The sequence below is a fragment of the Carassius auratus genome, chromosome 13 (assembly GCF_003368295.1).
Source record: "Carassius auratus strain Wakin chromosome 13, ASM336829v1, whole genome shotgun sequence".
NCBI classification, from domain to species: Eukaryota; Metazoa; Chordata; class Actinopteri; order Cypriniformes; family Cyprinidae; genus Carassius; species Carassius auratus.
The window spans coordinates 15,366,147-15,376,477 of NC_039255.1; the positions used below are offsets into that span (position 1 = coordinate 15,366,147).

Here is a 10,331-nt window from a genome sequence, read left to right on the forward strand (position 1 = left end):
ATTTTAACTAAAGTTGTGAAACTCATGTATTGAATAAATTCAGTGCACACATACTGAAGTAGTTTAAGTCTTTGGTTCTTTTAATTGTGATTATTTTGGCTCACATTTAACAAAAACGTGGTGACACGAAATGAGCTAATCAACTCATAACACCTGAAAAGGTTTCCTGAGCCTTCCAAATGGTCTCTCAGTTTGGTTCACTAGGCTACACAATCATGGGGAAGACTGCTGATCTGACAGTTGTCCAGAAGACAATCATTGACACCCTTCACAAGGAGGGTAAACCACAGACATTCATTGCCAAAGCAGCTGGCTGTTCACAGAGTGCTGTATCCAAGCATGTTAACAGAAAGTTGAGTGGAAGGAAAACGTGTGGAAGAAAAAGATTCACAACCAACTGAGAGAACCGCAGCCTTATGAGGATTGTCAAGCAAAATCGATTCAAGAATTTGAGTGAACTTCACAAAAAATGGATTGAGGCTGGGGTCAAGGGCCACCACACACAGACATGTCATGGAATTTGGCTACAATTGTCGTATTCCTCTTGTTAAGCCACTCCTGAACCACAGACAACGTCAGAGGTTTCTTACCTTGGCTAAGACGACGACAAACTGGACTGTTGCCCAGTGGTCCAAAGTCCTCTTTTCAGATGAGAGCAAGTTTTGTATTTCATTCGGAAATCAAGGTCCTAGATTCTGGAGGAAGGGTGGGGAAGCTCATAGCCCAAGTAGCTTGAAATCCAGTGTTAAGTTTCCACAGTCTGTAATGATTTGGGATGCAATGTCATCTAGTGGTGCTGGTCCATTGTGTTTTTTGAAAACCAAAGTTACTTCACCCTTTTACCAAGAAATTTTGGAGCACTTCATTCTTCCTTCTGCTGACCAGCTTTTTGTAGATGCTGATTTCATTTTCCAGCAGGATTTGGCACCTGCCCGCACTGCCAAAAGCACCAAAAGTTGGTTAAATGATCATTGTGTTGGTGTGCTTGACTGGCCAGCAAACTCAGCAGACCTGAACCCCATATCTATGGGCTATTGTCAAGAGGAAAATGAGAAACAAGAGACCAAAAAATGCAGATGAGCTGAAGGCAACTGTCAAAGAACCTGGGCTTCCATACCACCTCAGCAGTGCCATAAACTGATCACCTCCATGCCACGCTCGTCTAACTTCTGAATAGCAGTGTACGATACATTTATGGTGCTTATTACCCTTTTTAGAGCTTGACATTTTAAATCACCTTTCACTTTCACATACAGAGCAGCTCAAACATTCTGCCTAACATCTCATTTTGCTTTTCATAGAAAAAAAATATCAATGCAAGGTTAGAACATGGAATGAGCAAATAATGACAAAAGTTTCAATTTTTGGGTGAACTATCATTTAAGAAGTTGTTAATGAGTAATAAATGAAATCTTGAGATATCAGATTGAAAAAAAACTGTGAAAGCTTAATCATTTTTAGAATGAGGAAAAGGACTTCAAATTACAACACTGATAAATGTGACAGAATGCCAACACATACTATCATCCAAAAGAGAAGGAATAAATATCTGCAATTACAATGTGAATACCACTAATGACTCCAATAGAGTCTCAAAACAGTCTCAGATATAGCAAATAGCACAGTAAATTTGTAAATCTGAAGTTACATCAAAGCAGTTTCATGCACACTGCACAGTGACAGTTTTACAAAAACACAATAAAGCAAAATATGTCCCTCTGACACAGAGAAGTCAAGCAGTAAAATACATTTACTATGTGAAAGATTTTTGAGGAGATATTTGTCTGCATTTCCTTACCTTTAAAATGCTTATGTTAATCAAAATGTATTTTTTTGCAGAAGCATGTCGTACGAGTCAAATCTAAGCATTCAAATGTGAGTGAGCAGAGAAAAGGGAAGTCAACATGTTAGGATCACAAACAGGGTAAACCTCCAATGGCTGAACAGATCCGCTCAGAATGAAAGAGTGAGTCAAAGAGCGAAAGAGTGAAACCATGAGTCTTAACCTGAACTTAATCAGAATGTGCCAACATCTGACAAAGAGTATGGAAAGTACTGCAAGAAATCACTCAATACATTTGTCTGAATGCACAATTGTAATGCATTGTCCTCTATAACAGAAAGACAAATGACTGAAAGGCTCCTATTTTCCCTTCGGAGATAATTAACAAATGATGCTTGTTGCAGTCTTTTGGACATGATGACAGAAGACATCACAGCTACTGGATAGACTGCATCCCCTAAAGATATGGAGACCAAGGCAGCTTCCTCAATGTCATATAGGCCATCAAAAGACAATCACCTGCAGGGCTCCCTCACAACATAAATTATCTTTCTTTTCTTTTTTTCTTTTTACAGCAAATCACATGTGGGTCAGACTAGGAATATTTAGCATCCTTCAGTCTGTAAAGGACCTCTGGAGGCCACAGTATTCCCAGTTCCAACTTCCACATGAAAATTCCTGGTTGTGTGCATTTGGCTGCAGCCTTAATCTGCTGTTAATATGGTAAACAGAGTACATGGGTGATTCAAGGTCCAAAGAGATATCAGTGAAGCCTTTAATCATTTAACACAAGCAAGAAACCCTGTACGTGACTCACAACCCTGGAAGACCCCACTTGCCACGAAAGTAAGAACAAATCCCATTCATTTGATCCATAGAGAAATTGATTTTTAATGTTAATGAATAGACTAAACATTTCAAGACAGACACACCTTAATCTCTGAGGAGGTTAAGCGTTGATATGCTACTGTAGAAACCCTAAGTCATAATCATTACAACTATAAACAGCATCCAGCAGTTTGCGTCTTTTTCTATAATAATAAAAAAAAAAAATTAATTAATTTTTAATTTTTGAATCGGTCTGATTAGTTTTCTGACAAGACACTCAAAAGTGAGTACCACACCATAAAAAATCAGCAACAGACTTCAGATAATACTGTGCTTTAAACTCACTTTAACACCTTACCAATAAACCTATTTGTAAATATATGTTTTGATGCTTGTAGTGGTGATGCTTAGTAGGGTTTTTAACACTCTGATTGATAACATGTTAAAGTACAGCCCGCATCTCTCAATTACTTGACAATTGTTTAACATTTTAAATTTACCACCACTAAACTTTAATTTTCGTAATCTAAAATATTTTGGTTAATATAATATAATTTACACATATTCAACAAATCAAATTAGAAAATGAAAGGGAAAAACTTCAATACAAAAATACTTTAAGACAGATCAAGGCTGCTGAAAAAGTAGGCCAACATTGTTGCCCTCCATTGGATTTTTACATTGCCAGAGTACCTTTAAACTTTTAACTGTATTTTTGGTATCATTTTGATTGGGCAAGATGAAATGTATATTGTTCTTGGGGTGACAAATATTTCACGCAAACAAATCAAATATAACACTGGCTAATTAAAATGAAGCAAAAGACGCAACACACTAAACAAACGGAGTGTTGTGTTTCAGTCCCAATTTGAATAGGGCTGCTGGGCTATTCTACTTTACCAACCAAACCCCATCATCTCTACATTCTGGCAGCAGCACAGACTCTCTGTTCCTTTTGCTCCCTTTGAGTGACAGGAGACACAATTCCACTGCGTCACTGTCGCAGTCAAGCATCTGTGAGCCTATCGCCGCAGCACTATCTGGGGATGTCCCGAAGCTGCCACACCAAATACAATTCTTCCATACAAATGTGGGGAGCACCCTTGAGATGATCATTTAATTTCTGAGCAGGTCTGGGAAGGAGGGGCTCTCCTGGTGAGCCCAGACAAACATAGACAAGCAGCATCAATCATTTCAGCGTGTCACGGAGCAATATCTAAACATCCGACATAAGCCTGTAATGCAGAATGTACTGTACATTTAATTTTCTTGAACTATTCTCAGTTGTCGCAATAGCCATCAGTTTAATAAACAATATGGAAAAGTCAAATAAGTCCACATTTCCTTGGTAGTATCATTCGAATTGGTAGAAAAAGAACAAAGTGACTGCTTATGGTAACAGAAGAAGAAGAAAAAAACTTGTAATACTTGATACTTTAATTCACCAAGAATGCATTAAATTGATTAGTGACAGTAAAGGCATTTCTATAAAGATATTTAAATTATTATTCAAAATAAATTAGAACTTTATATTCATCAAGGAATTATGAAAAATGAATGATAATAATGAGAAATGTTTCTTGAGCACCAAATTAGCATAACAAAATGATTTCTGAAGGATCATGTGACACTGAACACTCATATAACTCAATATTTCACAATATTACTGTTTTTACTGATCCTGTAAATGCAGCCTTGGTGAGCATAAGATAAAAGTATCTTACAAACCTCAAACTGCAACTTATGATATTACAAAAAGGTGCAAGAGAACTCCAGGAACTGCATCTTTAAATTATTAATTCAATTTCGGTGATAAGATAGATATCTACGGCGAACACAAAATGGCATCATCCAAAGTTTTTAACATCCCTTGAAAGAGTTTACAACTGATGGATATTTTCTCTTCAAGAAATCAGAGAAGAATCCCTGAAGGTGAAATCCAGCCCCTTCCAAGCAACACTTTCAATTAGAGATGTTCCGATACCCTTTTTCTCTTCCCGATACCGATTCCGATACCTGGGCTCAGGGTATCGGCCGATACCGAGTACTGATCCGATACCTGGGTGTATATCTGTATATACAGCTGTATATACTACTAGCCCTGTGTAAATTGCTAGAATTTTTTTATGGTGTGCTTCAGACAGATCCCTCAATAAAACATGAACAAATACATGGTGAACTACTGTATTTATTACAGTATTTTTATTATCTAACATGAATTTGACAGTATTATTTATTTTCTTATGCAAAAAAGAACTTCAAATGCAGCCAAAAATCTAACACCGCAAACTAAAAAAGGTATTTAAGTTTTACAATATAACTGTATAAAAAAACTGCAACAAATAAGTCTAGGAATATAAAAAAAGATCTATTAATCAGATAATCTCTAACAATTAAAAAACAAGTAAAAAACAAGCAACCATCTAGGCATAATTATTATTATTATAGAGATGTATTATTATTACTGTAGGCTACAACAGTAGCTTTATATATTGTCAATTTACTCATGTAAACCAAACATTTATTTTAATGGGCTGCCATGAAGATCTTTGAGTGTCTGTGTTTATGATATGACAGTATTCTCAAATGAAACGGTAAATTCTCATGAAGTGACGGTTTATGCGTTCGTGTCCTCATGACACACAGCAGAGACTACAAAACAGCGAGCTCTCGCGCATCTGTGCCAGTCACCCACAGAGATGTAGATTTTGCGGGAGTAATATTTAAATAGTATTTTGCAGTTTAATATTCACAGACACTAGTATATATTCGGCTACTGTCTGGAGCCCTGCGTTTTGACTTACACGGAAGCGACTGAACGCAGTTGCCGGTACTGAATATACTCGAGAGTCTGTAACTACCGGTACTACAGAGACATACTGCTAACCACTGATCTATAATATAGTAGCGGCTTCACTGTCTTTTGGCAGTTTAGAATGTGATGAGTGATCCAGTCATATATAGATAAGGGCTGCTAACGCGTTTTCATTTCTTCTTCGCTGCTCTAAACAGGGGTTGCTTGTGGCAACACAGCACAACTTCCTGTGTTTTCAATGCATTTTGAGCAGCGAAGAAGAACCGTGCAGCGGTTAGGCAAAGCTTGCGGTCATAACTAGGTCTTTTTTAAGAAAATGGTATCGGATCGGTATATGGGTTCATGTACTCGCCGATGCCGATGCCAGAATTTGTTGTGGTATCGGAGATATTTCCGATACTAGTATCGGAATCGGAACAACTCTACTTTCAATATCACTAATCGCTGCTAATGTTACCCCTAAAGCAAAGGAAATCGATGAGCTCCCATCACAAGTCCCCTACAACAAGACAAAACAAGTCCTTCTAATAGTGTTTTTCATGAATCTTCTTTTGGCTTTGGTTTGCTCTATCAGCACTTGACCATGCAAAGACTGTGATGCACCAGCACCACAAAAATAACTGAGCACATGTTCACATGTAAAGCAATGTGCTGCACGAATAGATTCAAAACAAGACATAGTTATGAATATCTTAATCTGAAAATGTATTTAAAACTAGTAACTTCAAACAATAAGGAATATGCCAACACCCCAGTATAAGAGAATCACTGCTCTTAAGGATTCAAAAGACAAACCACATTTCTTTTAAGTAACTGAGAGCTCCAGCATCTTCATAAGGTTCGGTTTAAGAGTTGTATGTTGCAGAAAGAGACGTGAATAATAAACGATTTCTCTGCAGTCAGCCACCAATGCTGCAGCCGCAAACACTGTAACAGAAACTGAGAAGACACTGTGGTCTAACTAAAACCTTAGAAGAGGAAATGAGAAATTTGTGAATGAATACTGGCGGATGAGGATGTCTGAGGACTCTGAGGACCTTTGCAAAGCTGCTGCAGTCATTATTCAGGAGTGCTCTTACTCTTTCTCTCCACAGAGCTGGAGAGCACTTAATGTGAGGTCAATTTAATAATGTCTTTTGCTCTTGTTTTATACAATCTACTTAAAGACATTCTTAAAAATAATTGTTCCATTAATAAGGCTCGCAGGATGTTCAAAAAATTCAGTCAAGCAAGTCTATAGATGAAAATGTTATGTATCACAACAAGCAACACTTTGGGTTTTTTCATGCAAAGCAAACTTTAGACTTATTTATATGTTCAGAAATGAATTCTAAAATTATACTTATGTTTAAAGTGAAGAAATATGAATTAAAGTTTTTTGAATAACTGTCAAAATCAGTTTTCACTTTTTCATTATTTGAATCAGGCCAGATGTTACAGGTTATTGAATACACACCCAAGAATGTATAACACAGCACTTCTAAAACCTGAGAAATGCATCATATAAAAGTGATAAAACAACCAGCAGATGTGTGATATGCACCAGTGTTTAACACCACACACAGCACATTTGTTTAACTCAATTTGAAGTGTTAATCTAAAACAGCTCTTTTCAGGGTGTCTGAAGAATCAGGAAATGTCAAGCTGTGTTTGCAACCAGTAATTTTATCTCATCTTGCATCTAAAGAGATTTCATCTTTTCTACCGATTCCTGAAAGTTTTCAGAATTAAAATGCCATGGATAATAAGATCAATAAATACAACTGATATATTGATGTGTTAAAAAGCTAAGCACAAAGCTGTAACAGAGACAGATTGGTTAAGCACAAAACCGACAATAAAAGGCAAGTTATCTTTAACTTGTAAATTAGCAAAATAGTGCAGTGCAAGACTTGATTTAATGAACCAGAAGTAATCTGAAAATCTGTAATTCTGCTCACTAAAAGACAAGTCAGTTGTGTTTATGTACACATGGATTTATATGATTTTCATAGCTATTTTACTCTCTGAAAGCAAGTATTGGACAACATTACTTATATTTCTTCACAATAACTAATTTATCACGAACTACTGTTGGGACAGCAACCAATGCATTATCTTCATCATTATATTGGTACTACACACACATAAAAAAACAAAAGATCATGGTTGAATGATTAGATGTTTGATCCAGATAGCTTTTAAAAAAAAATACATGAAAAATGCTATTCATACAAAAATAAATGACTTGAATATGATGTAATTATATGAGAAATAAATAATAAATAAATAAATAATTTACAATTCTTGAAATGTTGGCATAATAAGTTTTGCCATTATACATAAAAAAACAGACAATTTTGTTAATAAGAATATTATTTTTTTTTTAATTACCTTTACATTTTTGATAGAAACCTCATTACTTATGAAAAGTAATGAATGCTCACTCATGTATTTAAGATGCAAAGAAAGAATCTTAGTGCACCACTTGACATTTTTAATCAAGACATTTTGTAGACATGTTTTTTAACCAACATGGATACAAAGATTCAATTTCCAAGACATCTGAGTGTAACGTATTATCAAAACAGAAAAAAAAATCAATGTAGGGCACGGACTTAGTTCTATCCATCAGATGTTTACTGGATTTTGAGAACTCAAAAGTGGAGACAGATGAACATTAGCCTGCAGGTGTGGGGTTTAAACTGGACTAAAAGCCTGGAGATGTCAGGCAGACCTCACCAGGCAAAGTCTGACGTTTCAAAGAAAAATCCAGTTATGGCATTCTGATTAAACTTTACATTAAATACCCCAGAAATCCTTATTTGTCACTGACCCTCATGTAAAGCAGCCTCAGTCCCACATGCAGATACTCCTTCACAGACATGCTTGAGTCTGAGGGAGGTGTCAAGGTAATGTAAACAAGAGGGTGTGACACCTGCAAACATCAACATTAAAGCCTATGCTGGAAATAGGATTTCCACTTCGTGGAAGTTGGTGTAACACCCGCGACCTCAGCTACAACCTGCTGGCCAACTGTCATTTACTTGATCTGTCAGGTGTGAATCTGTTACCTCAAATGCAATGAATAAAGCTGGCTAAAGAGAATAACTTAGGTCTTCCTGCGCCAATCGTGACTTACAGTTATTTAAACAGAGATTCTGTATAGTCGAGGGTTTTGCATTACTAAAATGAATTTGCCAGTGGAAGGTGGGCCTGTCTCGTGAGCTAAAAGTGGGAAATATGCGAAAAGCACACTAGGCCATAAGCAGAGCTCATTCCCCTGCTTCACAGCCTCCACGCCGCATCATCAACTGTTTACATGCGCTGAATGAACCGAGCAGCATCACAGCCAGCCACGCGCTCCGTCAAATGGGACATTTAACATCGGTATTACAGTCATATAGCGGGCCGGTTGTTTTTCCTCATTTTTTTTTTACCTGTCGCTGGCGTCTGTAGGGAGTCCAAAGGGCTTCCCTCGCCTCCCTAAATATGTGCGCGTCCTCCTAACAGGCTCGGATGGACGGGATAATCGGAGAAGCACGTCTACAGAGAGCGCACAGACTCAAGTGGTCACTACTACAGTGTCGTCTCGAAACGAGGGGTTGTATGTGAAACGGCTACGGTAGTTCCTTACCCCGGGAACCGCAGCTCAGACACACCACAGCGACGTCACAGGCAGGTTACCCTCTCTCACCCCGCGTCTCCTGCTACAGTCCACGCTAAGTTTCGGTTGCTCTGTCTCCCGCCTGCCTTCACTGCTCCATAGAGGCTCCTGCGTGTGCTGCACAGTGCGAGGAAATCTCGCGAGAGCCGCTGTGTTTACAAGAGATGCGCCGCTTCTGTGGTGCTCTGAGTGGGGGGGGGGGGATTCTCTTGGAATTAACAGGATTTCCACGGTCAGGGGAAACCTAGGAATATTAGGAATGTGTCTGGAGGGAGTCGCTGAAATTAATACAACCAGTCAGATCCTAAATTAAATTATGGGCATTTTTAACTGTAAATATACAATAAATATGCATAGCCTGAGAGTATAAGCCTTCACCTCTTTTTCAGAATACATGGTTAATTAGAATCAATGGTTAAATCCTTTCGTTAATTGAAATAAACTTAAGTATATTTAACCATTGATTGTACAAAATCAAAAAACACTTAACAAAGTTACTACAGTTTCAACTCAATATAAAGTAAAAATAAAAATATTACATATATCAATAAAAACTAATTCACAGTATTAATACATATTATAAATAATACAAAAACAACACCGATAGACCTAAATCAGAACGATTACGTGTTAAGTAGCCTAAATGTGTTCAATGTTATAAACCCACGAGCACATTGACCTGGCCCTGCAGGCTATGAGTTAGATTGAAAGTCTAATGTAATGTTGTTGTATTTTGTGCTAGTTTTACCTTTTCCACATAAAACTTCCCACTGTGGTCTTGGGGAAACTGCACCAAAAATCTGAGTGTTCAGATTTGGAACTGCAACACTTTAACAGAGAGTATTGGAAAAAATAGTTTCTATGTTAGTTTATTTATTTATTTATTTATTCATTCTCCATATATGTTTGTTAAAGAAAGCTTAGTGATATTAAAGTGACAATCCATTATAATGCTAAATGTAAATGTAGTACATAAAAAGTACATAAGGGCAGGGTAATTCTCATAGCAGACCTCTGTAATTTTCAAAGCATAGCATGTTAACTACAGCAGCTGTGGAAACTCAGTGTTTGGCTAGGTATCACCTGGGCATCACTTAAATTGACTATTTTTTTATCCCACCGGACAAATTGCACAGGATTTCTGTATAAAGCTGTTTTGTGAGTGGTCGGTCCTAGGCTGTGGCCTCAGTTCGCCCCCTGCCCACTCTGACTGTTCCAGATGGCGGAAAGAGGCAGACCAGAGGTAAGGCCACAGTCCT

The 10,331-nt window shown here is 37.4% G+C and overlaps 1 protein-coding gene across 3 annotated transcripts in view; it reads right to left on the reverse strand.

Annotated features, from left to right (window-relative positions):
• Nucleotides 1-9,197, reverse strand: part of LOC113112806 (RAC-gamma serine/threonine-protein kinase-like) — an 85,310-nt gene extending 76,113 nt beyond the window's left edge. The window contains exons 1-2 of one of the 3 annotated variants that reach the window (XM_026278675.1): nucleotides 9,043-9,197; nucleotides 8,846-8,951 (exon numbers count right to left, since the gene is read on the reverse strand). The gene's annotated coding sequence lies outside the window, so the exon portion shown is untranslated. Of the gene's footprint in view, nucleotides 1-1,798; nucleotides 1,875-8,845; nucleotides 8,952-9,042 lie in introns of those variants that run through there. The other 2 variants (XM_026278674.1, XM_026278676.1) reach the window with 2 other exon arrangements.
• Between the last annotated feature and the right edge of the window lie 1,134 nt (nucleotides 9,198-10,331).